At 41.2% G+C, this 24,485-nt stretch overlaps 1 protein-coding gene across 1 annotated transcript in view; it reads right to left on the reverse strand.

Moving 5' to 3' along the window:
* Positions 1–12,941, reverse strand: part of TGFBR3 (transforming growth factor beta receptor 3) — a 209,094-nt gene extending 196,153 nt beyond the window's left edge. Inside the window, exon 1 of the mRNA XM_004378731.2 lies at positions 12,760–12,941. The gene's annotated coding sequence lies outside the window, so the exon portion shown is untranslated. The remainder of the gene's footprint in view (positions 1–12,759) is intronic.
* Between the last annotated feature and the right edge of the window lie 11,544 nt (positions 12,942–24,485).

Consider the following 24,485-nt stretch of genomic DNA (forward strand, 5'->3'; position numbering starts at 1 on the left):
AAAATGGAAAGTATTATCCAAGAAAATCATTCTAAATAAAATACTAACACTACATTAGCTATTTTTAACACATAACTATGTAAGCAAAAAATATTTAAAAGCATTATCTTCCTAGCAATGTTTAAGAACACACAAAACCTAAATTTTGTCAGATCTGCCCATTTTATCGAAACCTGCCATTTTTATTCTACTCCCCAAAATCCATGAACTCTACCCATTCCCCCACCTCATTCCAAAAACTACTTCTGATTAATCCCATCCCACTGTGAACACTCTGTCTCCTTAACATTTTGTGTACAATTTGTTCCATGTCATCTTCTACTCAGAGCCAAGTCAGAATGTTTGAAATAGGTAATATTTACCCCAACTCTTTAATTTTACAGATTAGCAAACCAAGAATTAGAAAGGCTCAATGACTGGCCCACCATTACATAGCTAGTTAGTAGCAAAGCCAAGACTTGTCCACATGTTGCTTTGTAATTATTCTGCATCGTTCACATGTCTTCCTAATGGAGGCCAACACTCTGCTCTCTTCTTCTGATCCCAGAAAACGTCTCAAAGGGACCATCCGTTAAGCATGTACTACGTGCTCCAGTTTCTCATTTAATCCTTTCAGCATCAAAGGAGACAGATACCCTTTACTACACTTTATAATAAGAAATGTAAGGCTTCAAGACGCTAAGCAACCCAAGGTCACCAGCTAACAAGCAATGGCACTACGATTTGGGCCCAGGTCTGTCTGATTCCATACCCATGCTTTTAACCACTACACACAGGAGCTCCTCCAGAAACAGCTTCTGAGAAAGAAAGGTGGGGTGGGGGGGGAAATGAGGGAAAGGGAGGAGAAAAGAAAAGAAAGAACCAAAAACGCAAGTGCTGTGTCCGATCACTGCGCCACCGTAGACACCAACCAGGCCCTATGTGGTCATTGCCTTCTGGTGATGAGCAGCCTGATTAGATCTGACGCAAGGGACGAGTTATTCTGTTTTAGAATCAGGGTGGGAAAACTCAGTTAGCAGTTATTCACTTAACATTTACTGTTGTTGTTAGCTGCTGTTGAGTCGGTGACCTCATACACAAAGGTACAAAACCAGGGTTGGTTACAGATCAGGTCGTTGTTATCTATAGGGTCTTTATTGGCTGATTTTTAGGACCCAGGAATCAAACCCAGGTCTCCCACATGGAAGGTGAGAATTCCACCACTGAACCAACAATGCAATACATCAACACTTATTACCCGCTGCCATCGAGTCGATTCCAACTCATAGCAACCCTACAGGACAAAGTAGAACTGCCCCATAGGGTTTCCAAGGAGTGGCTGGTGGATTCGAACTGCTGACCTTTTGGTTAGCAGCCGTGGCTCAGCAAAGCTCAATCACCGTGCCACCAGGGCTCCTCAGTTTAGCACCTACCATTATGCCAGCCACTGTTCAAGGAAGTTTTACCTTCTGATGGAAGAGACAATATATAATGTATCAAGTGATGGAAAATCCTATGAAAGAAATATAAAACAGGTAAAGAAGACAGAGTGAGTCGAGGAGGGATACAATTTTAGATAAGGTGGTCAGGAAAGGCCCCTCAGGTGACATTTTTAGCATAGAGATGTGAGACAGAGTCATGATAATATCTCTGAGCATCCCAGGCATGAGGATAACAAGTGCCAAGTCCTCAGGTAAGAGCATGATTGGTGTGTTCCAGGAACAGGCTATAGTCGAAAGTATGGGGCCCCCATAGCATACTTGGGTTAAAATCCCTGCCCTGCCTCTTCCTAACTGCGGGCAAGTTACTTAACTTCTCCATGCTTCATCTGTAAAGTAGATACAATATTCTATCTCCCTCATTGGGTTGTTATGAAAATTAAATGAGTTAATAATATGTAAAGCACTTAATGCCATAGGGTTCAGAAAATAGTAGCTGTAATTATTTTTAACTAGGTCAGTGATAACTTAGCTCCATTCAAGGCATTTTATTTTCAATTTGATAGTTTTGAATCCCAGGGTTAAATTATGTTGCTGGCTTTGTACACGGCCAGTAACTTCCTCCTCTATCTCACATTTCTATGCTAAAGTCAGACAATTAAAAAGAGGTCAGTGTTCTAGTCTGACAAGTTCGGAATGAGGCTTTTTAAAAATCAGATTCTCCTTCTCCCAGGCAGACCTGATAATTTTCCCTTTTTAATGCTGTAAGTGTACCTCAGAAAAATGAACACATTTAACTGCAGCAATAAGGAATCCACAAAATCTTGCTTCTTCTTGTTCATTTATTCATTAAAAAAATATTTGACAAGTGCCTGCTCCATGTCAGGACTGTTCTAGGTGTGGCGATTCAACGGGGAATGAAACATAAAAAATCCCTGCCCTCAATGAGTTTACATTCTAGTGGGTGTAGACAGACTATAAACAAGATGTTGTTGCTGTTGTTGTTGGGTGCCGTCGAGTCAATTCCAATGCACAGGACCCCATGTGACAGACTAGAACTGCCCCATAGCGTTTTCCAGACTGTAATCTTTATGGAAGCATGTCGCCAGGTTTTTCTCCCACAGAGCTGCTAGGTGGGTTCAAACTGCCAACCTTTTGGTTAGCAGCCTAGCATTTAACCATTACACCACCAGGGCTCCTTATACACAAGATACACCCACTCCTTACTTATTGACATGGTTAGGTTCCAAAGACCAGTTCATTACATGAAAATCAGCGTTAAGCGAAAATAAAGGCTGACCACATCAGATCACAAAATGGAGGATTACTACATTATTACATAACTGCCAAAAATGACATCATTACATAACTGCCAAATTACATCATTACGTACTGAGAATCATGGCCTAGCCAAGTTGACACATAACCTTAACCGTCATAGCCAGTATTATTCTTGCCACGCACATCAGTGTTCGTTACTGCCAGACTACGCTGTTAATGTGCAAAATAGTTGGGTAGTGGATTTTTTACTATGGTCGCAAACGTGAAGTGTTAGATAACGAGATGGTCAATAAATGAGTAGTTGTATACCATTGTTTGTTAGATAAAAATAAATGCCAAGAAGGAAAATAAAGAAGAGATAGGGGATAGGAAGCATGTAGCGTTTTTTGTTTGGTTTGTTTCTTTGAGGACCTAAAGGAACTCAATAGATACTTGGGAGGAGAACATTCTAACAAGGGAAACAGCACATGCAAAGGCCCTGAGATGGAGCATGTCTAGTAGGCTGAAGGAACAGCAAGGAGGCCAGGTAGCTAGAGCAGAGTAAGTGAGCCTGAGAGCAGAGAAGGTTAGGTCAAAGTGGTACAAAGAAGTAACAGGCACGGGAATGTGGCTGGTTGTACAGTCTTGTAGATCATTGTAAGCATGTTGGCTTTTACTCTCAGAAAGACAGAAGCAGTAGAGGGTCTTAAGCAGCGGAACAGCAGGTTTTAACAGGATCACTCTGGCTACTGGGTGGAGAATAGACTGCAGATGGGGGAAGCAGGGAAACACTACTAATCAGCTGTGTGATCTTGGGCATGCCACCTAACCTCTCTGGACCTGGTAGGCCTCATCTTTAAAGGGACTTGGAGAGGACTATTTCTAAGCCACATTCTAACGCTAAACTCTATGATTCTCAGTTGATAATGCTGTGTCATTTCTATCATTATAGTTGGTATTGACTGTAAGCCTGATCTTTCCCCAAAGCTTTAACTAAGGTAGAACTGAGTTGAAGAATTCAATTTGACAACATATATTACATGCCAGGCCCATTCTACATACCCAGGATACAAAGATGGTAAGACCTAGTCCCTGCTCTAGGAAAGGCCACAATCTAGCAGAGGAAATAAGTTCTCATGAGGCAGCATGAGAAGCACTATAAGAGAAATTAAGAGAGGGAACAGCCAATTCCCAGGAGGAGGCATGTGAAGCTTTACTAGAGGATCTAACAAAAAAGCTGGCCTGGAAGAGTAAGCAGGGGACCACCAGAAAGAATGTTAGAAGCATGCTAGAAGGGATATGTATAAAAAGAACAGGGCTTGAGAACACAGGGTATGCTCTGGAAATCATAAGGAGTCTGGTATGAGCATAGAAAGGCTCATGGAGGAAGTAGAAAGAGAAACGGCTTTAAAAGTAGGTTGAGGCCAAATTGTTAATAACTGTACATTCCATGCTGAGGATACTGGAACTGCAGAGAAATTTAAGATGCAAAAAAAGAAAAACAGACTCGTGTTTTAGAAGGTACCAACAATAATGGATGAATAATTGGAGGATAGAGATACTGAAACCAGGAAAACAAAGATTATTGCAATAGTCCAGGTGAGACTGATTTAGGAATGGCGATGAAAATGCCAATTGAAGAGATCTGCCAAAAGGTAAAACACCTGTGGGATTGGTCTGCTTTATCTCTGGGAAGGAAGTTAAGTATGACTGAGGTGCCTACCTTGGCAACTTATACTAGCATGGAAAATAAAAGATGTGGGACTGGGCACCACAGAGAAACAGTATGTTGGGTTTTGAACTTTAACGGAAAGACCTACAGAGCAACCAGGTGGCACTATCCAACTGGCTGCTGGAAATATGGGTATGAATTATAAAATCAACAGTTACTGACATAGATGTGGCCATTGAAGCATGGAAATATGAGCAACTGAATGTACACTGAGAAGCGAAAGGGAAAATGGAACCTTAGAGAATACCATCACCCAGGACTCAAGCACTGAAAAGGAGGACAGAAGACAGACCAGAAACATAAGAGGAAAAACAGGAGAAGTAACCCCATGGAAACCAGAAAGGGGGAAAAAAACATGGGGAAAAGAGCCAACCGGCAAAGTAGCAAATGCATCGAGGAGAGGACAATTAAGATGCTGACTGAAAACAAGCGAAGAATTGTGTACTTTGCACCTTTTCTAGAGCCACACCATGGTGTGGTGGGCGTGGGAGCCTGCCTGAGCAGGCTGAAGAGTAAATGGGAGGTGAGAAGAAAAGAGCCAATAACAAAAACACCTCCAGCCCTGACAACACTACGCTGTTATCAAAGATTCTGCACCATCAGGAAAGTTTTATTCAACACTCTGTGGAGGAGCGAGGTGTGAGAAACCGGAACTCAGATCTGCTGGTGGTGATCTTCTGGTGGTGGCAAGGAGATTTCTTAGTTAACACCTAGGTCTCATGGGACCACTAATCCTGAAACTAGCAGTAGGCATTCAGAAAGGCTAGTTGCTTCTGACAAGTGCTGAGGACAATATATCCACCCACACACCGTCCAACTTCCAGTTACAGTTCTCACCTCCATACTCTTCTCACACTAGCATTCCTAGTTCTTCTCCCCCAGCAGAATAATGCTGAGGTGCTAGCTAAACAGCACCAACTGCATTTCAGTTCAAAACATGGTAAAAAGTGTAACAAAAAAAACATAGCACCAACTACCAAGGAGGATGCTGTAAGCCCATAACCTGACACCAGTCAGACAGAAGGCTTTATCAGAAATATAAGCCAGGTCCCAGAACACTGGGACCAAGCCTCTTAGTGTCAGCAGAAGCTGCATTAACTGCTCCTTTATTTGCTCTCTGAGAAACAAAGAGGAGCAGGAGTAGGAGAAAGCCTTTAATCCTAAAATTATTCTTATTTTCCAACTATAGCAAGCTTGCAAAAAATCTGAATGCCAACAGAAAAACTAGCAGATTTTTTTAAATGTCCTTTCCCCTTTACCCTCTACAAAAAAAAGTAACCCAACCCCCAAATAATTTTTTTTTGGCTTAATTTCACTATTTTTGTGATATATAACTGGAAACAGACTGCTTTTTCCTGGCTGTAGACAACAGGATCTTCAGGGCTTTAAGAACTGCCAATTATAGAACCTCAACTTTAGCAGAATTTCTTCTGCAAACCTCTTACCTGCATACCTACTTGAGATATACATTCATTCCAATGAAAACAGTTAAATTCCTTATTATTAGGCAAAAATGAATTTTCTCCTGTTTACAGACACCCTCCTCCTTTTCCTCAGTCCCCACCCTTATTCGCCATTTAAAAACTGACTGGAATCCTGCTTTGTGTTCATCTCTCTCTCATTTAAAACATTACCAAAGGCCCCACCTAGCATGGTACCTGTATGGGACACTTTCTGGAGGCATTTTCAAGAATTTAGTAGAACTAGTTCTACAGGAAACCTCTTCATTAGCCCACACACTGAATTAAATTAAAACTTTGAATATCTTAGACAGCAACCGCTTTAAAGATGAAATAAAGATGCCACAAACTGAAAAAAGCATAAATATGGAAAAATGTGAAATATATCAAGTAGATCATCTTTCCCCCAGACTCCTGTGTCAAAAATATGATGTATCCAATGACTGTGCAGCAATTGTAATGAATAAGTATGATAAATTAAAACAAAGATAGGTTGTGTCTTCAGAAAACAGATTGTTAGCCTAAAATTTTTTGCATTCAGACAGCGTATTATAGATACACGACAAGTAACAGTCTCTAAACACACAAAAATAAGAAAACCCTTCAGAAAAGCTTTGGCAAAAAGAAATGCACCAGCGATAGTAAACATGCCCATTTAGAAGATCAGAAACTTCTCCCACGCACATAGGGAAGACCTTATGCTGCAATGATGCAAAATGTATGTAATGAGTCAATGGTGCTTTCCCTCAAAATTGAATTTAATTTGCCAGCCAACTGCACAAAGTCTAATTTAACAAAATAAGACATTTATTTGTTATAGACACTCAGGAGAGTGTTTTGTGTTTAAGTGTGTTGTTGTAAAGAACAAACAAAAAAAAAGATACCTCATAACACAGCGAGTATCACACAAAAGTACTTAGGGCACCAAATAAATACAAGGCTTTCAGCTTGGAATCTACGTATTTCACCTCAAATAGCCTTCCAAGTGTGAGAAGGAAAAAAAAAAAAAGCCACATTCTGCTCCAGCAATTATCGTACAGTGAGTTAATTATGGAAAAATTAGCCAATAGCCACCAATGTATTATTGCATCCAAGGACCAATTTCATACTGCCCAAACACATAAATCACTAAAAATGTTAACAGAATTATACTCCCAAAAGGGAATCTTTCCATACACCAAATGGAATTAAGTATTCATCAAGTTTCCACTAATAAAATAACATAATAATGAGACTAAAAAAGAAATCCAAAGTTCTGCTGGAACTTTCACCTGGCCCATTTGGTGTTCTCATCCATCCATGGTGGTCAGTCAGTCATCATGCCATTAAAACTGAAGACCTTCTCCCAGGGCAATCTGCTCATGGGAAGAGCTCGAGGACCAGTGTTACATGAAGATTATTTTTTAAAAAGATTATTGTTTCAGGGACTATTCAACTTTCATGTGTTTTTTACAAATGGTCCATCTGTAATCTTACACTAAAACCTGACCTTCAGCTTGTACTAGGGAAATGAATTAATGTGCTTGGAAGGACAGAACAGCAGATGCTTCTCCCTCCTACAAACAGCACCCAAACCAAGATACCCCAGAGCCAAGTTCCCAAGAGGTAGGGAGAGTACATGCTTCTGTATAATCATCTAAAAGTGAAGACAGCCAACATTTCAGAATTAATTCTAAAGTATTATTGTGGCAACAGTTTAACATTAATTTCTAAAGAGGAACTTTGCCAAACTCCACATATCACTCAACATCCTCTTTCCAGGATTTAAGAAGCTTTCAGCATAAAAGAATCACCAGAACAAACACTAAACATTAACTTTTCTTTTTTTTTTCCTATAATTATCTTAAGCAGGAGATACCACGGTCTGAAGGCGTGGTTCTGGGGCCCACATCACCGACTCCCCAGGACAATCCTGATGACTGTCAGCCTATTAAGTCTTGATCTTTGGCCTAGAAAATTGAAGAATAAAAAACGCTGCAGAAGACCCAAATGAGAGTGGTCTCACACAAAAATTTCTATTACTGTTGCTTCAAGCACTAAATACTGCACAGATCTTGGTTGAGAGATAAAAACCATTACTTTATCTCTAAGAGGGGAGGCAGAATGCTTGGAAATTTGTGGCAAATCTTAAGCAAGGACTTTTCAGGCAGAGAAAACAATGCTCAATGTCAGTTAACAAACAAATGTGCTATTTCAGAAGATACAAAACAAGACATCTAGTAATGGCCAGAGCCCAGGAAATGGACCCAGAACTTTTTGTAAGGCCCTTCCAAACGGTGTTGATTTACTTTAGAGCTGGACTAGAAATCAAACAAATTAGCAACAGCTTATGCTTTATAATGCTACAAAGAGACAATGCTATCATTTCAAGTGTTACTCTGAAGATGTGGAACCAGAAAAATGTCCGCCATGGAGCTTGATGCAGTACTTTGTTCCAAAACCACAAACGCCTTCATTGAATTTATTAAAGGCTAATTGAAATTTCATTGCTTTTCATCGCTAAAAAACATTTATCTAACTCGAGTCATGCAAACTTCAAAGACATTAACATTTTTTAAATTTCAAATTTTTAAAAAGCAGTTTAAAAATACAAAGGAAATGCTCCAGTAGAAAGACTGAATCAGCAATAATATCAGTTTTAAAGTAACTGTTAAGAATTAAAATTTTTTTTAAAAAAAAACTGCTCTCTATTAACCAACAAATCTGGTATTTTGTTTTGTTTTGCTTTTTTTTTTTTTTTCCAATAGCAATGAAAGAACTAAAAAAAAAAAAAAAAGACACACTCTCAAAATGAGTTACCAAGAATGAGGATAATTCAAAATGACCACAGAGCAGAATCATCCAGGAAAAATATTATGGCAATGTTAATGCTTACCAGTTATCCCATAAATTCTAACTGCTCTGCCTATTAAGCTTAAAATGTAAAGTCAGAACCTTCCACAGATTTACAATCCCAGGAAATTGGTCATCCCTTAGGTACTAAAGAAGTCAGCAGTGATCACCTTCTTAGCACTCAAAGGGCATTTGAGTTCCCTGGGCTCTTAGGCCCAGAATCTGCCCCCAGAAAAGCAGCCACCTGACCTTTTACAAGACACCACAAAGTCTGCATGCAAAAGGAAAGGATGTATTCTTCTGAGTCTCAAGAAGAATGAGACAATAGTTTCCTTCAAGCAACCCAATTTTGTCCATCCATAAACGCTTTCCATGACAAAGCCCCAGGCAGCCTTAAGGAGTCTTGGCCCCCTGCTATCTGATGATTAAAAGAGCACTAATTTGCCAGTTTCTAAAACCAGGAGTCATAAGAGTAGGGGGTTGATAAATGTTTGCTCAATGAGTAACTCAGAACACGGAAGACTAAATCAGATCTTAAATAAAATGCTACTCTGAAGCATGAGAACAATGCTGAGATTTAGAAAGAAGGGACTAAATTTGAAAGTTATTTTTAAACCGGATCCACCTGATCCTAACTTGGTAAATGAAATAAAGTTAAACTAATACTATAGAAAGAACTACACAAGAAACAAAAAACAGCCCTGCTGGCGCAAACAGTTAAGCGCTGGCTGCTAACCAGGATTCAAATGAAAGGTTAAAATCAACTCAGCAGCATCTAACAACAAGAAACGAGAGGAAATTGCAAATATTGAAAACCTTTTTTTAAAAGGAGTTGATTTGACTATTTTTCCAAGCAGGTTAATTCTTAAGTATTGTTTATATTTACAGGTATGAGTGCCTATAGACACATCACGCCTATACAAGATAAATATGATACTTCTGAACTATTACTATATTAAAATATAAGCATCTGAAGAATGCAAAGCAATAGAATTAATGGCTGTTACTTAGGATGTTGTTGCTGTTGTTAGTTGCCATTGAGTCCGCCTTCGACTCATGGTGACCCCATGCACAATGAAACAAAACGCTGCCCAGTGCTGGGCTGTCCCCTTGATTGGTTGCAGATCAGACCGTTGTGATCCATAGGGCTTTCACTGGCTGATTTTTGAAAGCAGATTTCCAGGCCTTTCTTCCTAGTCTGCTGAAACCTGTTCAGCACCATAGCAACATGCAACCTATGTTGGGGTGGTGGCTACCCCTGAGGTGCACTGGCTGGGAATAGAACCCACATCTCACAGGCAGAAGTGGAAAATTCTTACCACTGAACCACCACTGCCTGCCCCCTTTACTTAGGATCACAATCCCTTATTGTCTTGCACTTGGAAGATGTTAATGAAAGAGCATAACGACAGGATTGTGAGTATCCCAATCTTCCTGACAGCAAATTCACTATAGCCAGTTTTCTACAAAAGACAAATGAGGATCATTACAAAAAATGATTCATCATGGATTTCTCTGGACTGCCAGCCTTCTAGAAAATTTGAAGTATCATTCAAACTACACAAAATACTTTTATATACACCTATTAAGGAAAACAAACTACAAAAACCTACGTGTGTGTGTATTTAATATCTGTCCAGCCACCACAGAGTTCTTGACATACGTCCAATATACAGTCCCTGTCCTCAAGGTCATTCTGATTTTAACCAGTTGAAATTAAATCCAGTTCTCCACTGTAAACTCAGAAAACAACTTGGTTGTTTTGCTAGATAAAGCAGTAACATTTTCCACTTTTGAGATGTATGTTTAATACCCTAAAATCTGGTTTAGGTGCCTTAGAGACATCAACAGTGTATTATGCTCCCCCTATTGGCTAATGTTCAAAATAACAATGAATTCCCCAGGGTATGCCTTTGAAGTGCTTGGGTTCAAAAGCAGGTTGGTGATTTTATATTTAAAAACATGAGCTGAATCAACAGTTGTTAAGCAAAGCTGCCATGTAACAGTCAGAGTCCATCAAAACGGGAAAAATTAAAGTTGACAAAGACAAACTGAAGGGAAAAATATGCTGAAGCCTTGAAACATTAAACAATGCAAAATTAAAGCCAAAAGCAAAGAACACCAAGAAACAGAGCAACATCCTTTAACTGACACAATGGCATGGAATCAATTTCATTTTAATAGCTCTTAAGGGGGTAAGAATTATTTCCCTGCCTCCTAATGCCAACCTCAAGCTGTTTCCTACAGAAGCCAAATAATGCTGATCAACAATGTCTGGAGAATTAATAAAAGAAATTAAGAATAAAGATCTAAATTAATTAATATAAGTCAGAGTTCTATTTATAATTATCTGGAGCTAGTTTCAGAAGCGCTGTAATTTGACACCCCCATAAGCATATCACATAAATTAATCACATATACCTTACAGGTGTTCAATTCAAATGGGAAGCTGAGATGGGGAAGATGCATGGGCTCACTGTACACAAATCTAACCACACTCACTGCTCTCCACTGAGCGACTAAGCTGACTCTCCAATAGAACTAATAGAAAGTGCTGTATGACCTTGGGCAAGTAATTTAGCCTCTAGTGTCTTTATCTGTAAAATGGGGCTATTAATAATGTTTTTTTACCACAGAGGTGGTGGGAGGATGAAGTGTGACTGTATCCATTACAGCATTTAGCAGAATGTCTGGCACACAGTTTGGGCTCAGAAAACGTTAGCTATTATTATTAACAGAAGCCCTGGTGGCACAGTGGTTAAAGTGCTTGGCTGCTAACCAAAAGATCGGTGGTTGGAACCCACCAGCCACTCCGAATGAGAAAACCCTATGGGGTCCTATAGGGTCACTGTGCGTGAACGGCAACGGGTTTGGTTTTTTCCTGGGGTTATTATTATTACCCAAAAGAAACAGCTGATTTCACACTAAAGTAGGTGCTTGCAGCCTGAAATATCATTTCAGGAAAATTAATAAGTCTTGATAAATGTTTTTGCTACTTGAATAGATTTTTCCTTCTTTCCTCCCAAACTGCTCAATTACTTTTCTTGGAAGGGAGATGGAGCTCGGAAAACGCCTGGTTCCCCATCAGAGACCGGCACTCCTACCACCTTCTATTCTCGCTCTTCTCCCGCCACCGCAGGGCTTGGGCAAGCAGCGCTAACACTGGATCAGCGCTTACTCGATGCCAAGCACTTAACGCATACTAAATCCTCACAGCAGCCTAAGAGGCTGGCACTATTATTCTCATTTCACAGCTAAGGAAGTGCAGCGATTATCCGCTCCCAGCTTTTTCCGTGGACACCAAATCCATTAAGTTCCACTCTGCCAAGATCATTTAAGCCTGACACGCCGGCTCCCCCTACCCTAGATGATTTTGGAAAGTGGGGCAAATAGCCTAAAAAGAACAAGTCTGCAAGCAGATTTCCGAGTTTGTTCTAATCAAATAAACATACTAAGAAGACTCCAAAATAAACGGGAAGATGCGCCTAATAAATAAACAGCGGGCGCGTTCTCCGCGAGGACTCCAGGGTGCAGCGCTCGGCGCCGCCCGTGGAGCACCCCGAGGGTGCGGCCGGCGGCGAGCGCAGCACGCGTCCCTACGCAAGTCCCAGAGCCACAGCCTCTCCAGCGGCAATTGAGTGCAAACCCACAACAAACCTCTCCCACCGACGCTGTCACGCGCCCGGAGGGAACTGGCCGGCGCGCCCCGCCGGGGTCAGAAGAAACCGCAGAGAGGAAAAGAGCGGACGAGGAGAGGAAGGGAATTCCTCTCCAGCCCAGCGCATCGCCCGAGCGCTGGCCACCCCAGGCCGCGGCTCTCCACGCACCGCCCACCCAGAGTACCAGCTCCGGCGAGCGTAAATACCGCCATCCCAAGCCCAGGGGTCCCGGCACCCGGAGCAACCCTGGCCGTGAAACAGGCACGGAAATCCCGCGCAGCACCAATGGGCACCGCGAAGCCTGCAGAGTCCTCGGCCCGGGCTGGTGCTGGGCAAGCGGCGCGGGAAGGGGCGTCCGGCGCGAGGTTGCAGCGCCGCAAGGCCAGGCAAGCACGTACCTCGGAGGCAGTGTGTCAAGCGAAGATCCACCCGCGGCAAGTTGGAGGAAAGCAGAGGAAAGTTTCCCCGCCCAGCACTCGGCGGCGGCGAGCTCCGGCAGCTGCTGCTGCGCCGCGGCGCAACTACGCCATCCGGACTCGCCACGGGACTTTCACCTCCTGCAGGGAGCTCCGGGGATCGCACAGAGAAAGTGGCCGGGCACGAGCGCCTCTGACTTCTCTCCCTCACTCACTGGGAGGAGGAAAGCGCCGCTCGGCGTCCCCAAAAGCCTCTATTACCCCCATCGGGCCGACCCGGAGCACTCTCTCTCTCTCACACACACACACACACACACACACAAACACACACACAAACACACACACACACACGCGGGCGGGGACGGGCAGGATGCCACAGCAATCAGCGCTTGGGGGGGGGAAGGGCGCTCCTCCTCCGCCGTCCCCACCGGGGGCTCCGGGCTGCGCAGAAACTCCTCCTCCCGCCGCCTTTCTCCTCCCCCTTTTCCTCCGGCTGATGGATAAGACCCAAGCGCTGCTCAAGCCTGAGTTTTCCTTAGGGCTGTGGCAAGAGGGTTAGGAGGAGCTCCGGGCGCGGCCGGGCTACAGCGCACCCAGATTGGGGCTGCGGTGGAGGTCCCAGTCTTAGGGAAAAAGCGGGGCGACGCGGGCGCTAGCTGTGGTGGCTTGCTCCCTCAAACTAGTTCCTTTAAACTTTCCAGGGCTCTCCTGAGGAGTTGAGTTTTTATTTGATTCCTCAGTCTTGATATAAAAATTCTAAAACCTCAATCTGATCACACCCTCTTGTCAGGCTCCAGCACGGCCCCCTCGGACACATTCTGCCCTTGTTTTATTCCAACCTCCAATCCAGCTTGTTATCTCACGATATGCTCTGATGGTGGTGATCAGCCAGGTCTTGCCTCATCCTCTCAAAAAGCCGAGAGTGCATTACCCAGACGTTTCCCCTTGCTCACTGAATAATACAAGTAAAGAGCTAGATCAGCATTACTTGATTTTGCACTGAGGTTGCCCCGGTGTATAACGCTGTCCGCTCTGCAACCTGTGTACACGTGCATGTGAACGGTAAACTCCAAGAGTTTACAAATGCAGTAATCAGAACAACATCGCTATGATATTCCTTTTTACCCCCTATTTTTTCTTTTAAGAGATACAGTAAGTCACAGGCAGGTGAATGACCGTGGACTGGGTCATTTCAGAGAGACAAGACTTCAGTTCTGATTCTGCCATTAGAGTAGTGTGTGGCCTTGGACAAATGGCTCAAACTCTCAAAGTCCGGGTGTTTTCCTCTGTAAAATGAGGGGCTAAGCCTAGGAGACCTCTAAGATCTCTTCACGTTCTAAAGTGGGTTGAGGAGAATTCTTATATTATTGTTAACATTATTGTTTGAAAGTTACAGGATTTTTCTTGCTTTGAAAGGACAGGAAGTATTTCTCAGCGTCTTTCTCTTGTCCCTATACATAGAGAATCTACCGGGCTGGAAATCATTCACAGAGGTTAAAACGTTATTGATCACCTGGATTACTTCAAAAACCTCCTCAAGGGACCACTGATTCCTTACTAACATTTGCTGAGCACCTACCAAGTGAGAGGTGTGAGCCAGGCATTGGGGATATAAATAAGCATAACACCCTAAAGGAGTAAACAAGCTAGGTGGGGTTAGCCTCAGCTTTTATATGGTCTCTCTACATTTAAGGCTTTTAGATTTCTCCTAGGCGCAGATGACATAGTGTTCATGCCTCAAGTTGTCAAGTTTTGGTTTGAAGTGCAGATGTGAACACTTAAACTGAGTGTGAGTATTTAATCCCACATTTAAATGTGTCGATGCTGAGGCTTTCAAAATGAAATGGCATGATAGAAGAAGGGAAAGAAATCAAGTTCTTAATACCTTAATTTAGGAGTGTCTCTAAAGAGTGAAGTGACTATTCTCCATACAGCCAGAGTCACAATAATAACCATCAACATCTATTGAGCAATTGCTATGTACCAGGAATAGTACTAAACGTTCCATACATATTAATACATTTACTTCTCACAGCCCTATCAGGAATGTGATACTATGTACAAACTGAGACCTTACAACTTGCCAAGACAGTACAGCTAATAAGTGGAATAGCCACGATTCAGACATATATCCATCTGGCTCAGAGTTCAAGCTTTCAGCCTCCAGGCTATACTACCTCTTACCAAAAGCTTTACGTGTCAGCAAAATTAAAGGTATTTTTTGTAAAACATATTTAAAATTCAGGGCTACCTAATTAATTTCAGTAGATGATATATGGAAAGACCACAGATTATATCAGTATTTATGAAACTAATAATGTCTATAGAGGTATTTTCTCTTTAAATCTGTATACTACGATTTGATATTAGCAGAAGTCCAGATATCTGAAACATAGAGCAAGAGTTAAAAAAAAAAAAAAAAAAAAAAACCTTAAATTTTTGGTTTCTAAGCAAAGCTCTAAAAAAAGGGGTTCCCCTATCTTTTATTAATGTCAATATCACTGAGTTCTAGGGGGGCGGATCCTCTCCCTTCATTGGTTTCTTACAGTGTAAGACTGCTTTTGAGTTACAGTATTTGATACCATAGGATACAAGCTTTTTTTGGTCCGAGATGGTGTCTTGGTCATTTGTTCCAAAGGTTTTCAAAAGAATTGTAGGCAGGATGGTGAAATAAAGGGGTGCCCGTTATCTCACTTGGTAAAACTTTTTCACAGCAAAGAATCTCAGTGATTTACTGGAGCTTAATTCCTCACAAAGAACCACCTGGTCTATAGGTGTGGGCCCACACATACATGATGACTCATGGCTGGCAGTATATCTCTCCAGACTCTGTTGATAAGCAGACAACTGAACAAATTCACAAGAACTCACTTATAGTCCTAAAGCAATACACTAGATGTACCCTAGTTTTTTACAAAAGCAAACAGCTCAAATTTCTGTAAGGTCCTATCATTAGAAAAATCATTTTGTTGTTTTGTTTTTTAACAAGTACTTGGCACATGCTTCACCCTTCACAAATTCTAACTCATTTAATCCCCATTTAAAAAAAAAAAAAAAACAGTTGCCTTGGAGTTGATTCCAACTCATGGTGACCTCTTGTGTTTCAGAGTGGAACTGCTGTAAACAATTTTCAAGACTGTGACCTTTCAGAAACAGATTGTCAGACCTTTTTTCCAAGAAGCTGTGGGGTGGGTTTGAACTAACGTTTTGGTTAGTAGTCTAGCGCTTAATTTTTTGCACCACCTGGAGACTCCTTTAATCCTCATAACAGCTCTGTTATCCTCATTTTTGAAAGTGATGTACAGAGAGGTTAGCTAATTTGCCCAAGGTCGCACAACCAGCAAGTAGCACTGCCAGGAATCAGATCCAGGCTGTCTACTTCCAGAGCCTATCCTCTGAATCTCCATTTTGGGCTGGACGTGAAAAGAGTACCCTTCCATTCATAAAGAGAGACTCTTCTACTTTCCTAAAAGCTCAATTCTTTTGTGTGTGTGTATGTCCCACGTGTATTTATGGTGCACACAGGTAGATACATGCATGTCTTTGTTGTCTAGTGCTGCTTTAACAGAAATTTATTTTCTCACAGTTCAGGAGGCTAGAAGTCCAAATTTAGGGTGCCAGCTCTAGGCAAAGGCTTTCTCTCTGTGTCTGCTCTGTAGAAAGGTCCTTGTCTCTTCAGCTTCTGCTTCCTGGTTGTTTGGAGATCTCCATGTGTCTTGGCATCTACCTTACCCCATCTCTCCTCTGCTAGCTTGTTTAACCTCTCTCTCTCTCTCATTTATTTATTGTGCTTTAGGTGAAAGTTACAGAGCAAATTAGTTTCTCATTCAACAATTAATACTCAAATTGTTTTGTGACATTGGTTGCAAACCCTGTGATGAGTCAACACTCTCCCCTTCTCCACCCCAGCTTCCCCATTTCCATTTGTCCAGTACTCCTATCTTTTTCTGCCTTCTCATCTTTACTTTTGCACAGGTGTGCCCATTTAGTCTTGTATACATGATTGAACTACAAAGCACGTTCCTCACGTGTTGTTTTATAGGCCTATCTAATCTTTTGCTGAAGGGTGAATTTTGGGAGTGTCTTCAGTTCTGAGTTAAAAGGGTGTCCAGGGGCCATATTCTCGGGGTTCCTCCAGTCTTTGTCAGACCAGTAAATCTGGTCTTTTTTTGTTCTACATTTTTCTCCCGCTCTGTCTGGGACCCTCTATGTGATCCCTGTCAGAGTGGTTGGTGGTGGTAATGTAACCAGATGCTTCCAGGTCTGCTCTGTGCAGCTAGAAAGACACGAAGCGGTGAAAGCAAAAGCAGCTTTATTTAGTTGGCCAAGTAAAGGAGCCCACTGGGACTTGTGTCACCAAGGTGGCTCCCTGAACAATGGCCCAAGGGGCTTATATGGGTAAAGTAAATTGCATCTGGGGTCTTCAGGGATGCCCCAAGATGGAGTCAGCCTGCTGATTGATTCGGTCCATAAAGGCGTTCCTGGGGCCGACCGATCTTCCGCACCTTCTCAGTCTAAGAGGGGGGCCACAAAGATGGTGTTTTGGCCCCGATGGGGGTGTGTTCTTCGGCCTCTGACATCAATAGGTCATCCAACGTACATGGTTGTCAGTACTGAGCATGTCAGACAGGCAAAACCTGGTTCCAGGTCAGTTTTGACCCGTCTTGAGACTCCAGTGTCTTGTTTTTCTTAACTGAACCGGAACCAGAAGTATACGTAAATAAGGAGCTACCTTAAAGACAGGGGGTTAGTTCCTACATTACCTAATAAAGAGATAGCTTACATGTAAGAAGTTAGTTTTCATATCACGTAAGAATGCCAGCCACCACGCCTTGCTTATTCAAGATGACAGGCGTGCCTATCGGCCTCAGTAGCTGGGCACCATCTAGTTGTTCTGGGCTCAGGCTGGTGGAGGTTATGCTACTTGTGGTCCATTGGTCCTTTGGAGTAATATTTCACTTTTGTCTTTGTTTTCTTCATTCTTAAAAGTTCAATTCTTTAAAAGTTTTAAAGGATTTTAAAAAAGCTCATTAGGAGAAATAATACCCCACTGCCACATAAAAATAGATTCTTTTCAGCCAATAAGCAGTGAGGGGAGAGAACACCTGCTTTAAAGTTTGTCTAATAAGTTAACATCTTGGAGGCAATTGCATAACTATTTTTAAGAATGTGTGACAGAACATGAACCAAAAGTTGCTCCAATATTGTTGTGACAGGATGCTGGTCTACAAACTACACAGTATGTGCTCCTATTTTCTGCTGGGTTGACCTGTTACAGACTCACTACTTTATTTCTAAAACTTACTCATAAAGATTCCAATTCATACCTGAAGGTGTTTTATAAATACCAAAAGCTAAGGCCATACTCTAAAGAGGCCACATTCTTTGTATCTATATGCAAGATTAGAATTTGGTTTTCACTGATAAAATTTGCAGCTGGTAAATTTCAAATTAATGAGAAAAAAATACTATCAGATGAACCTGTATGCAGAGCACAGCCCAAAGCACACCTCAGACTTAGGCCGGGAGAATTTCTTAGAGAATTTGGAAGTTAAAAACTCAAAGCAAATTCCTTTACAGAAATCTTGAGTTCCTGCAAACTTGCCATTTCCTGTGCCAGAGCAAGTGCCTCTGATGGAGGTTTCCACAATACACCTTCGATTTCCCCCCTCAGCAGGGCTTCTGACAGAGCAGGAAACCTCACACCATTTCAAAGTGACAGCAAAACCCCCTGAGACCCTTTTGGTCTTTGCTCTGTAGGGGATGCGGCTGTCCCAGAAGCAGGAGCTGGGATTCCAGAGGGAAGACTCCACGCCCGCCCCCAACTCCAGAGCTGCCCTGCAGGGAACTAGCCTCCAGCTTTTGTATTTCTGGGTTTTATTTATTTGTTCGGGGCCTGGAAAAGACGCAAAAAAAATAAAAAAAAAAAAAAAAAAAAAAAATCACAAACTATGACACATTATTCTATGCTCAGGGGGACCAGCAAAAGAAGAGGCACCCAGGACACGTGATTATCTGTGAATCTTATCAATCTCAGCCCACAACTCAAGCATGCCAGACACAGACTTTTTTAATTTTCTAAAACCAAACTAAATTTCCATTGTGAGTTCCTTAATCAGTTGAGGGTTTTTCCCCAACCCTCTCTGTCCAGGGTTTGTGTCTAAATTCTGAGAGGCTTGCATAGAGCAGAGATGAGTGAGGAGGATCATCTCATCCTCAGAGTTACCATCTTATCCATGCTTGATTGCTTTGTAATGAGCATGTGTCATTTTTACCAAAATAATGGGATGATTTTTTTTCCTTTTAAAAAGGTACAACTAAAGCAACCAAAGATTTTAAAGCACTAGATCTGTAATGTGGGAGAAAGATGTGGTAGTCTGCTTTCATAAAGATTACTGCCTTGGAAACCATACGGGCAGTTCTACCTGTCCTATGAGTTGGAATAGACTCGACGGCAGTGGGTTTGGATCTTGAATAGCAGATCCAAGTACCAATCATTTAAATACCAGCTCAGCCTTGGTGTCAGTAATAACTCAAAAGTAATACCAGTACATAACAAAAAGAACTAAATACGTATATTACTATTCATTTTGAGCTGCATCTGTGGGATATCTCTCATCCAAATAATTTACAATGCTTGTAAATATTAACCAAGACAGTTTCAGAGAAATGCTTTATTCCAAATCTAATTACTTAATCCTTTCCTTTCTAGTGCCTTTGAAACTCAGTTAACACTCTAAAGAACAAAAACCCACTGCCTTCATTTTAACAAGTACAAGAAATGGGGACACTCTACTTCTAAAAACACTCCAATTATTTCATCATTACTGCTATTATTATTGGCCTTCAGTAGAGGGTGGTGGTAGTTGTTGTTGTTACCTTTTATTAAGGTCTTACTCCATGCCAGGTCCTGTTGTAGGTTTAGCTTTATAAAATTCATTTCCTGACATATTTTGGAAATGGGTATTTCCATGTATGTGTTGTACAATTACCTACTATGACATTTCTTTAGGTGACCCACTGTTCTTTCAACATGTAATCTAAGTTGGAGAGTTTCTCAGCTATGTCCTGAACACATATTCTTCAGGATCCAAGAATGAGTTAAATAAACATTGTTTTTTCATATTGTGTCTTCATTTCAAAGATAATAGTAAAAAAGCAATCTTTTACTCTCTCTTCTTTTTTTTTTCTTTTTTTTCAGTGATAATCAAAAACCAATAGAATTTTTCTGTAATAAAATACTTCGGTCTCTTAAATCAGTGTTTCTCAAAGTGGGAAATATATTCCCAGAAGTCCTTAAGAATTTTTCTCTTTAAAAAGGACCTATACATTGTTAACATTTGAGAAAAACATTTTAACTAAAATCCCTTTAAAGTTTCCCCAGTTTACTCATACAATTAATGCTGCTTTCTGAAGGATGTTAGCTTCTTCCATGAACCAAAAACCAACCAACCAATAGTCATTGACATGTGCTAAACCAAATTAAGAGATGAAAGATACATATAGTGGTAGGAAATATAATACAAAGATAACAAAGGAACAGTAGAAGTATTCTGTCGAATGAGACTGTAAGTGCTAGATGAGGGATCTAGCTCCTTGGTCTGGGATGAACAGAACAAGGTAAGAACTAAGCTGAGGGTTCAGCAGATACAGAGAAAGAACATTCCAAACAATGGCAAAAGGATGTGTTAAGTTTCTACAGCAAGAGTGTCTGAGAGACTGACTACATAGTCCCAAGAAGGAGGCTAGAATTAGACCAGGATCATTCACCTCCCCCTAAGAGACCATGACGACCTCACATTCCTATTTACATCAGGCTCCCCAAGAAGTCCAAGTCTCCCACATCATCCCTCATCACCTGGACTCTTCCCACCAAATAATTCTGTACCTCCCCTAACTTGACTTCACATGCACACACACCCTTCCAAACCTTTCCAGTCTGCCCTCTGGAATTTATTGTAAACCAAAAGTAAAACCCCTTGTATCTTCCATTTCTAGAAAACCCTGGCCTCTCAATTCCTTGACCTCTTCACCTCCAATGACCTGTTCTTCCATCCTACTTCAGCCACCTGGTACCATATTCAAGCCCAGGTTATTTTCATTAGTAATAACTTCTCCACCTCCAGAATCTGAGTTTCAAGCATTCCTCTATGACTACCAATCTCTATCTTTTCAACTCATTGCCTCTGGTATTCTGATTCCAACAATTGTTTTACCCCACCAGGATCTCTAATTTATTGACATTATCACTTTCTCACCATCCACAACCATAACTGATTTCACTTTAAATTTATTACCATAATTCTCAGTGAGCCCTTAGCACTGCTCAGCAATCCTGCTGTATTTTCTTCATCAGCTCCTACTCTTCACGATGTTTATTTTACTTTTTCTCTCTCCTCCAATTTTCAATGTCTTCTCCCTCTCCTAAAATTCAGCTGATGGCCTTGCTTTTTATTTTACTGAGACTATCGAAGCCCTCAGAAGAAAATATCCTCATCTTACCACCACCAATACATCTACCAATTTATCTGTGTCTATTCTTCTCTGCTCTGCTTTCTCTCCCATTGCCTTGGAGGAGTTGGTGCTACTACTCTCATCTGTGCTCTGGATCCCATTCCTTCAACAATTCAAGAACTTTGCTCCTGTAGTAATTCCATCTGCAGATTTCCCTCTCTCCTGGGTCATCGCTATCAACTTACAAGAATATTATAACGTTTCTCATTTAAAAAAAAAAATCGTACTTGACCCTACATACCAACTATCCTCACGTCTACTCTCCTTTGTTGTAAAACCCTTCAAAAGGGATGTCTATATTTGTTGTCTGTGCTTATTCTCCTACCATTTCTTCCTCAACCAGATCCAATCAGACCATATCAGTTAAGGTCATCTTGTGACCAGACCCAATGTCAACTGTCAGTTTTCATTGTATTCATCCGTTCGATAGCTTATGACCTAAGAGATTACTCTGTCCTCCTTGAGATATTTTATTTGGCTGCAGGGATACTGTGCACTAGTGGTTTCCCTCCTAATTCACTGACTGTTCCTTCCAAGACACCTTCCAAGGCTGACTTTTCTTCCTGTTCTCAAGTTCTAAACGTTGCCTTATCCCAGAGCATAGTTCTTGGTCCTCTTCTCTCTGTTGATACTGTCCAGGTGCTATCATCCAGAACAATCTCTTTTAATGTATTTAATTGATGATTGTCAAATTTTTTATCTCCATCCTGGAGCTCTCTCCTGAACTCCAAACTCATACATATTCTATTGCCTTCTCAACACCTCCAGTTGATTTGTTCAATAGCAAAATCAAATGTAACATGTCAAAAACTAAACTCTTTTTTTTGGTGGTAAAAATATATATGACAAAACATTTGCCAATTCAATGATTTTTACATGTACAATTCAACAATATTGATTATGTTCATGATGTTATGCAACCATCACCACTATCTGTTTCCAAATTATTCCCCCACCATCAACAGAAACTCAGTGCCCCCTAAGTGATGACTCCCCCTTTTCCCCTCCCTCCCACTCCTGGTAACCACTAATAAAAATTGGTCTCTATATACTTGCCTATTTCATATAGGTGGGATCATACAATATTTGTCATTTTGTGGAGACTAAACTCTTGATTCCCACATCTCAGTAAATAGCCTCACCATTCACCCAGTGGCTCAACCCAAAAACATGGATCATCATTGACTCCTCTCTCTCATGTTCAGTAACCAATCCATCAGCCGGTCTTATTCGCTCTACCTTCAAATTGCCACTACTCACTATTTCCATTGCTGCTACTACCTCAGTCCAAAATACCAACATCTCTAACCTTTACAATTTTGATAGCGCTATAGACTGCCAGAAGAATGAACAAATCAGTCTTAGAAGAAATATAACCAGAATGCTCCTTAGAAGCAAGGATGATGAAACTTCATCTTGCCTACTTTGGACACATCATCAGGAAAGACCAATTCCTAGAAAAGGATATCATGTTTGGTAAAGTAGAGGGCCAGTGAAAATGAGGGAAACCCTCAGTGAGATGGATTGACACAATAACCACAACAATGGGTTCAAACATATCAAAGATTATGAAGATGGTACAGAACTGGGCAACGTTTCATTCTGTTATACATAAGGTTACCGTGAGTTAGCTAACTCAATGGCAACTAACAAGAAGTCTCTCTGCTTTCAGTTTTCCTCCCCCCTCCCCCAACCCCCACTCCACACACATAAGAGACAGGTACTTATTCAGTACTTTCTTGTTCCGTCACATTAATGAATAAAACCTGGCCCCTCCTTAGAGCAGGCTTCCTGCATAAATTCCATATTATACTGTAAGCCACAGGGGTGGGGACCATGACTATCTTGACCAGCACTCTCTTCCCAGCTCCTAGCAGAATGTCTGCATCTAACACGTATCCAATAAACATTATCAAATTAATGAATGGCTTCATTCTAGAAATAGTTACCCAGACATGAGAGATTGAGGAAAATAATGAAATTTTACAAAAACTATTGGGAGAGATGCATCTCTACGGACTCAAGAATAGACTGAAGGGTTAAGGACTTTAGGTGTTAAGCTAAGCAGGACTTGGGAGGCAGCAGGATACATCTGATCTGGAGGGATTGAGACCAGTTTGTCCAGGCATAAAGCAAGCGGGTGGTATCAACAGCATGACTGAAACTTGACCTGGAAGCCAGAGGTTCTAGCACGAAGAAGGGGCTTCCTGACCATGTCTAGAACTGGTCTCATAGCAGAAGCAAACAAGCCTGCTAAAGTTAGGTGAAAGGAGAGAAAGGATCAGGTGTCACTAGGAGTGGAAATAATGTGCAGTGCCTTAGCATATCACTGTTTTATTGCCGTAAAAAGCATATCACTTTTAGTTTGGTCTTATAACACTATGCTGATAGAGTTTTTTTTTGTTTTTTTTTTTTTTTTTTAATTAACTCCCCTATTTATACTGCTATCATCATTGCTGGAACACGCTTACCAAATCCCTTGCTGTTGAGTTGATGCTGAATCATAGCAACCCCATAGGACAGAGTAGAACTGCTCCACAGGGCTTTCAAGCCGTAAACTTTATGAAAGCAAACTGCTACATCTTTCTCCCGTGGAGCTGGGTTCGAACCACCAACCTTTCAGTTAGCAGCCAAGTGCTCAACTACTGTACCACCAAGGTTCCTTGGAACATACTTGCCTATCTTGAAATAGTAAAGGCTCTGATACCAGAGAAGCAGAGAGGAATGGGTATTAAGGGTGAGACAGAGGAAGAAAGTATTCGTTAACTTAGACAGCCCCTCCCTTCCCACTTGGCTTTTCACTTTGAGAAAGGATAACATACTTCCTACCCTAAGGATCCTGCTAACCCTCCGTTAAGCTTTCTCTACAGAATGTTAAAACACCTTAAACTTTATTTTAAAAATCAAGCAAATCAATTGTTCAGGGCCCGTAAAAAAATAAAATAAATAAAAAAGCTTCACAGGATTTTATGCATTCTGTGTGGTTTTTATTCCTTCTTTTCTTCCCCCTCACTCTTCACCAAATTTTCTCCTATTTTTCCTTAAATGTGATTTTATTACATTTAAATGCATAAGCATAGTATATACATATGTAGAGTTTGTACACGTTTGTAAAAACAAGCATATAAATTAGGAATCTTATAGGTTTTTTTCCTTAGATGAATTATTTTCCAGTTTTTCATTGTACCAAATAA

Source organism: Trichechus manatus, unplaced genomic scaffold, assembly GCF_000243295.1.
Source record: "Trichechus manatus latirostris isolate Lorelei unplaced genomic scaffold, TriManLat1.0 scaffold00058, whole genome shotgun sequence".
NCBI lineage: Eukaryota > Metazoa > Chordata > Mammalia > Sirenia > Trichechidae > Trichechus > Trichechus manatus.